The sequence below is a fragment of the Malania oleifera genome, chromosome 8 (genome assembly GCF_029873635.1).
Source record: "Malania oleifera isolate guangnan ecotype guangnan chromosome 8, ASM2987363v1, whole genome shotgun sequence".
Classification (NCBI taxonomy): domain Eukaryota; kingdom Viridiplantae; phylum Streptophyta; class Magnoliopsida; order Santalales; family Ximeniaceae; genus Malania; species Malania oleifera.
In genome coordinates, this window is record NC_080424.1 from 268,042 (window position 1) to 275,603 (window position 7,562).

At 40.7% G+C, this 7,562-nt stretch overlaps 1 non-coding gene across 1 annotated transcript; it reads left to right on the top strand.

Annotated features, from left to right (window-relative positions):
* The first annotated feature begins 1,110 nt into the window (after nucleotides 1–1,110).
* Nucleotides 1,111–1,216, top strand: LOC131163154 (small nucleolar RNA R71). Its single transcript, XR_009138933.1, has one exon. It is a non-coding gene; the product is annotated as a small nucleolar RNA R71 (small nucleolar RNA).
* The last annotated feature ends 6,346 nt before the right edge of the window (nucleotides 1,217–7,562 follow it).

Here is a 7,562-nt window from a genome sequence, read left to right on the forward strand (position 1 = left end):
GTTATAGGATGTAGATATATATATATATATATATATATATATATATATATATATATATGGTAGTAATTTTGAGGTCGTTACAACCGGACCGGGAGAATGGAGATCACTTGGTTCATCTTTTGTTTCTTTCCTCGTCTTCTCCCTACCTTTCTCTTGTTCAATTTTCTCTCCAACCCTATTGTTGACCTCCTTACCACTCTGGAGAAAGGTGACAGCCCAGGCTTGCTCATTATATGATGAAGGTCCGGCTGTAGATTCACTCTCTACTCCATATTGACCCTTAGGATTCACTAAAGGCTGACTTGGCAACTTGCCTTCGTCTCTCTTGCTCAAAGAGGTTGCTAGTTACCCCATTGTGGCCTCTAGCTTAGCAATGAAATGCGAGTGAGAGTGGAGGAGTTGCCGATTGACTTGGCAATTAGAGCCTCAATGTTCTTAAGAGTTTTCAGCATTGTCTCTTGAAAAGAATCATGAGAAGGATGTTGTTGCTGATAGGAAGACGGTTGAAGGGTAGGCATGGGTGGATTTTGAGAGTTCTAATATAGGCACGAGGGTGTAGCATTGGTTGATGTTTGAGGTCTTTGGCTTTGAAACCCTAGAGCTTGTGACCTCCAGGAGAAGTTGGGATATTGTCTCCACCTAGGATTGTACACACTTGCGTAGGGGTCGTGTGACGGCCTATCGTACCAATTTTGGGTAGCGCTAACTTCCTCCCGCACAAGATCAAGCTGGGGGATTGCATGTGGGCAATTGTGGCATGAATGCGAAAGGTCAGAGTAGATAACACACACCTCTGGGCACGTCATGGGTTGTGGTTGTTGTCCCGAGGATCAGAACAAGTCTAACTTTTGAACTATTGTGTGCAGTGTTGGTGCAAGGTCCTGGACCGAAGCTAACTCATAGACTCCCTTAGGTTTGGAGGTGGATGGGTTAGGGAGTCTACGAGTAGCAGCAGTGTGCTGCTGAGAATTCTCAACTAGGTTCTCAAAGAGAGCTCAGACCTCATTCTCATGCTTTGTGAAGAAAGTACCTCCGCACGATGCATCAACCATCGACCTATCTCTCTCAGGTAACCCTTCATAAAAGGTTTGCACTTATTGCCACTTGGGGACCTGATGATGTGGGCATCTGTGGAGTAGGTCCCTAAAGCGATCCCAAGTCTTAAAAAGGATTTCTCTATCCATTTGTGAAAAACTTGTGATGGCTCTCCGAAGCTAGTTAGTTTTCCTAATTGGGAAGTACCTCTTTAGGAATTCGTGCTGCATGGTAGCCCAGTTGACCCCCAAGTTTGGCTCTAAGGACGTTAACAAGTATTTGGCTTTATCCTTCAGAGAGAAAGGAAAAAGCCTAAAACGAAGAGCATCATCACTAAAATTAGGTATACGAATTGTGGAACAAATTTCCAAGAACTCATCTAGATGCTAGTAAGGATTTTGTAGAAACTCGGAAAATATAAAAATAAAAAATAAATAAATAAGGAAAAGTGGGTTTTTGGCTGAGGGAGGAGAAAAATCGGCGTCGGTTTTCTGAAGGGGGAAGGAAACCAGCGACGATTTCGATAATTTACCGCGACTGGGTAATGGGTAAATGGTAATTTCTGGGCCAGTTAAGTAGAAAATTGGCAACGCTTTTCTAGGAGTCCAAGAAAATAGGCGACGCTTTTCTGGGAGTCCAAGAAAATCGTCGACGGTTTTCTTGGCAATGTAGGTTATAAAGAAACCTTGTGAGCCTTATTTGAAGAAAATAAAATTTTCTTCTCCCTCTCTCACTAAACCCACAAACCTTCTTCCTCTTCTCTCTAAAATTATACTCCGTTTTAAGCCTAAATCGACGATCAAGAACCACCACGGGGTTCCTGGCAAGATTCTCTACAACCTAGGCGGAGTGGAATTTCAGTTTGGGGTTTCGAGGCACCAATCCAAAACCAAGGTAAGGGTGTAGTTTGGGTGTTTATTGGTAGTTTATTTAGTTTAATGGATGTATTAGCTTAAGAATGTGAATGTGAATATAGTTATGGGGTTGAACTAAGGAATTGGAATTTTGTGAAATACAGGGTTATGGTGCAAAAGCTACAGGCATGAGTTAGAGTTTCAGCGAGTATTTTCCTAGGAAATAAGGTAAAAATGATAATATTCATCTGGTTGATATTTAGTAGATAAACTAGGAATATGCGGGTTCGGGAAAAATGTGAATATGATAATTCTAGGAAATTTAGTTGATTGACTGGGGAATATATGTGTAATTTTAGGGCATTTAAATTGCGAACGCCGCAAGTGGGAAAAAGAAAAATAATAAACAGTCCTCAAAAAGTCAGTTAAGGGAAATATGTTATGTCAGTTAAATTGGAAAAGTTACCAGTAAAACATAGTATTTGATTATGAGTTACAGAGTATGATTTTTGAACAAATCAGAGCGTGGAAATTATACAATTTTACAAATTATATTTAATGAGTTTTATTTAATTGTGTGGTATGAGGAATACTGGAATATTATAGAATTTTATACAGATTTATAGAATTATGATTATATAGTTTTTACAGAGTTACAATATTCAGATTATGCAGTTTCATTTACAGAGCTATGGCTATATAGTATTTTACAAAATTATAGTTTACACGTTTATATAGAATTATGACATACATTTTGTAAAGTACCATGAAATTCAGATTACAAGATCATGAATATATTGTATTTTATAGAAATTATGAACATACAGTGTTTTACAGAATCATGATTATACAGAACCATGATTATACAGTGTTTTACAGAACCATGATATATAGAGCATAGAACCATGACATATAGAATTACAGATGATACATATATACAGTTATTATAGTGTCATGGTTAATACAGTTGATACAGAATCATGGTAAAACAGATAGATATTGCATAGAAATGGTATTATATAGTATCAGGCCCTGATGGAACAAAGCAGTTTACAGAGCACGGTACCGTAGCTATACTGTAACGACCCAAATAATAATGGGATTTAAATAATAAAGAGGAAGGGAAATGGAGACAGTAACAGAAGGAGGGAGTCGACGACATTGCACTTTGGAAGAATAACCAAGGGGAATCATCGGGCTTCTTCGACGAATACAGGGGATTCGTTGACGAAGAAATACCGAGAGAGGTTTTGAGCCGACTGAATTTCATCAACGAGGATTGAATTTCGTCAACGAAATTATTAAAGGATTTGTCGACGAATGACGTGGCTCGTCAACGAATCTAGTTTTATAAATATCAAAAAATCTGGATTTTTCTTTCCAATTAAGAAATCTTTCTTCTCTCTCTCCCCTTCGGTTCCCTCTCTCTATTTCATCGATTCCAGGCTAAATTTACGTCGGATCGATAGTCTAAAGCCACCACGACGCTCCTGGGGAAGTTCTCTCCAAATCTGCCGGAGCGGATCATTGGTGAAAGCAAGGTGGAAATCATCCCAAATCCAGGGTAAGGCTTTCTACTCAATATTTGGATTTTTGACAGTTGAGGAAAGTGTTATACGCATAGAAATACTAAACTTTAGTACTGGGAGTTTTCAAATCCAAGGGTGTTGAGTTGGGAACCCTGCGGGTGCGAGACATATTTTCTTAGGGGCTTTTCAAGTATCAGGTAAGGGGATAAACTAAGCTAGTTCTTTTTTATAAAATATATGTATATGTATATAGCATTTGATTTCAGGAAAATAAATATATTTATATATGATTTATATTTGGGAAAATATTGTTGAAAATGATCGTATGTTGAATATGCAAGAAATCTGTTAGTGTGGCATGAGTATAAAATGTTATGAAATACTATTTTTTAGAAATGTGATTATGATACGGATTTTTATAATGGAAAACCGGCGTACGGGCTGAGATTTTTATATATTTGTCGGCGTACGGGCCGTGCTATGTGTATGATTTGCCAGCGTATGGGCTGTGCTATGATATGACTTGCCGGTGTACGGGCCGAGCTATGGATGTGATTTGCCAGCGTATGAGCTGTGCTATGATATGATTTTCTGGTGTACGGGCTAAGTTATGGATGTGATTTGCCAGCGTACGGGTTGTACTATGATTTACCAGCGTACGGGCTGAACTATGATAAAATGTGTAATACTGGCGTACGGGCCGATGATTTTCATGATATACGTATATATGCAAAATGACATGATTGATTTGATAATTAATGAAATGAAATACCCATGTATCACAGTTTCAGTATATGTTATATGATATCAGAACCCGGTTGGCTTGGTCTAGGCTAACACTTGCACGATACCGTTGCTATGTGTCCATGGTCTTTGTGATCATGATATCTGTGTTAACGCAGCTGTATGGAGTGGTGTGAGATTGGATGGTTGATGTGGTTTTTAAGAAGTGTGTGATCGCCCCTGATTGTACGGACCAGGTCTGGCAGACCCATCAAACTTATAGACTGTACTTTTGACTTGGCAGTGGTCGGCCAACCATTGTTAGGTCCCGCCTTCGGGCCACACAACCCAGTCATGTGGGGGTAATACATGACAACAACCAGCTAACCTACCAGGAATGTTTTTATTATTATTATTATTATATGAGATGAAATATGTTTATGAAAATGTAGTATGTTCTACCATGATTTGATGATATATATATATATATATATATATATGTTTTCCCAGATACATAACAGTTACTGAATATGTTCTATATGATTTATGTATGACACGGAATACTCATGTTACCACACACTGGTATTAGTTTATTTCCCTTACTGAGAGGTGTCTCACCACAAAATTTTATAAACTTTTTAGGAGCCCTAGATAGGAAAGCGGGAAAAGTCCCGCTGATCTAAAGCTGTTGTCTGCCCTTTTTGAAGGGTAAGTTTTTATAGGGACAGTTGGATTTTTGTGGGAAATGTCCCTAGACCTTGTTTTTGGGATATATATATATATACTGAGATACAATGGATATAGTGACTCTGGTATTTGTGGTAATAAAATGGATGTTTCTGTATTTATATTATGGTGATTATATGTTTCCTGCTGTTTAGGCTTCCGTTTTGTGTTCTGATGTATCCCTGGTACCCACGGGTCTAGGTGAATTATGATATGCTAAGCTGGAATATATGATATTGATTTTGTTATTATATATAAAAATAATAATAATGGAAAATGAGCAGGTCGTTACAGTGTGTTATCAGAGCTTAGGTTGCTAAGTTCTGTAGACTTTAGAATGTAGTGGAAACAATACCAGAGTTTAGGAATTGATTTGAGGTTTTGTTTTACAGTCTAGAAGCAGGAATTCTGTAGTAGTTTCTGTGTTTTTCCTGGGGTGACGATTTCAGGAAAACCATAGAAAGCTATTGTCGGGCTGTGTTCCTAGAATGTAGGACTGGGGAATTAGAAATGAGTTGAAAATGTTGAGATAAGTGGTGAGGATAGGTGGGTAAATAATAAGGATAGAATTTCTAAGTTGTGTTTGTTGTTTCCAGGATGGATCTAAGAGGAAGTAGTGCCCATGCGAGTGGTAGTGATGGAGCAGGACCATCAGGTGCAGCTGGGACCGACTCTGAAGCAGTATTACGTAACGTGGCTCAGCAGGTTATGGCTGAGATCGCTAGGAGCTCGAGGGAGCAGAGTGGTCCATTTGCAGGCCATGTGTGCACCATAGAGAAGTTTACAAAGATGAATCCTCCGATGTTATCAGGTGGGGTTGATCTTGTAGCCGCTTAGAACTGGATGCAGGAGACCAAGAAGGCTTTGGCTGTGTTACAGTGGGTCCTCTTCGCCACCTATAGATTAACGGGAGAGGCCGAGAGGTGGTAGACTGCAGTGAGACTATTGGAGCAACAGAGGGTGACTCCGATAGCCATGACATGGGACCGGTTTAAAGAACTACTCTTTGATAAATATTTTCCAGCTACTGTCAAGGAGGCTAAGGTAGAAGAGTTCCTGAGTCTGAAGCAGGGATAGCTATCCGTCTAGCAGTATGCAGCACGTTTCATTGAACTCTCTCATTTCGCCTCGTATATTGTTCCTGATGAAGTGAAGAAGGTGAGGCAGTTTGAGAGAGGCTTGAGGTGGAGCATATTCAAGCAAGTGGTGATGCTGCGGATCCAAGACTTTGTTGAGTTAGTCGACAGGGCAACCTTGGCAGAGATTGGTGAGCGTCTTGATGCATAGGAGCAGGGACAGAGAAAGAGATCTGCATCTACCGGCTACCAGCAGGGTCATAAACCGGGTCAGTGGAGGAGAGGAAACCATGGCAGAGGGCAGAGACAGGAGACGAGAGGACCCGAGGTGCAGGTAGAGCAGGGCCCTCCAATCTGTCAGACTTGTGGTAGGAGGCATTGGGGAGAGTGTCGAGTTGGTGGTGTGGTGTGCTATCGCTGCGGTAGATTGGGGCATATGGTGCAAGACTGCCCTACCCCACCAGATGCAGTTCCAGCTCCCAGACCATACCGGGGAGGTTATCAGGCGCCAAGTGGGGGCTAGTAGAGGAATATGGCTCCAACTAGGGTGTTTACTCTAACGTCGGGTGAGGCTGAGACGGCAGGTGACGTGGTGACAGGTATGGTTATTATGTTTTCCTTTAAAGTTATTGCATTGTTTGATTCAGGAGCTACACACTCATTCATGTCTTCGAGGTGTGTTAAATTATGTGGGGCTAAAACACAAACATTAGATGTTGAATTGTTGGTATCTATACCGACTGGGTCGGCAGTGAAGTGTAGTAGGGTGCTCCGAGGTTGTGTAGTTGATATTCAAGGAAAGACTTTATCTGCTAATATGATAGTGCTTGACATGCATGGGTTTGATGTTATATTTGATATGGATTGGCTAGCAGCTAATTTTGCTAGCATAGATTGCCGAGCATGAGAAGTGATATTCAGATCTCCGGGGGAAGCAGAATTCAAGTTCGTAGGGTCGCTAGTGCAATCCTCGCCTCAGCTAGTTTCAGCTGTTCAGGCCAGAAGACTACTACTGAGTGGTTGTCAGGGGTTTGTAGCTGTTGTGAAGGAGATGTCGGAGAATGAATTGAAACTTGCTAGCATGCCTGTAGTAAAAGAGTTCATGGATGTTTTCCCAGATGAGTTACCAGGCTTGCCACCTGATCGTGAGATAGATTTCCCTATTGATCTACCTTCCAGTACAGCACTGATTTCTAAAGTACCATACCGGATGGCACCAGTAGAATTGGAAGAATTGAAAAATCAATTGCAAGATCTACTTGATAAGGGCTTCATACAACCCAGTGTATCTCCGTGGGGAGCTCCAATTTTATTTGTAAAGAAGAAAGACGAGACTATGAGGATGTGTATAGACTATAGGGAGATTAATAAAGTAACAATTAAGAACAAGTATCCTCTACCCCGTATCGACGATTTGTTTGACCAGCTCCAAGGTACACGAGTGTATTCGAAGATTGATCTCAGATCCGGCTACCATCAGGTAAAGATGAAAGTAGAAGACGTCTCGAAGACGGCCTTCAAGACCAGGTACGGGCATTACGAGTTTCTTATTATGCCGTTTGGTTTGACGAATGCTCCTGCGGTATTTATGGACCTGATGAACAGAGTTTTCCACCAAT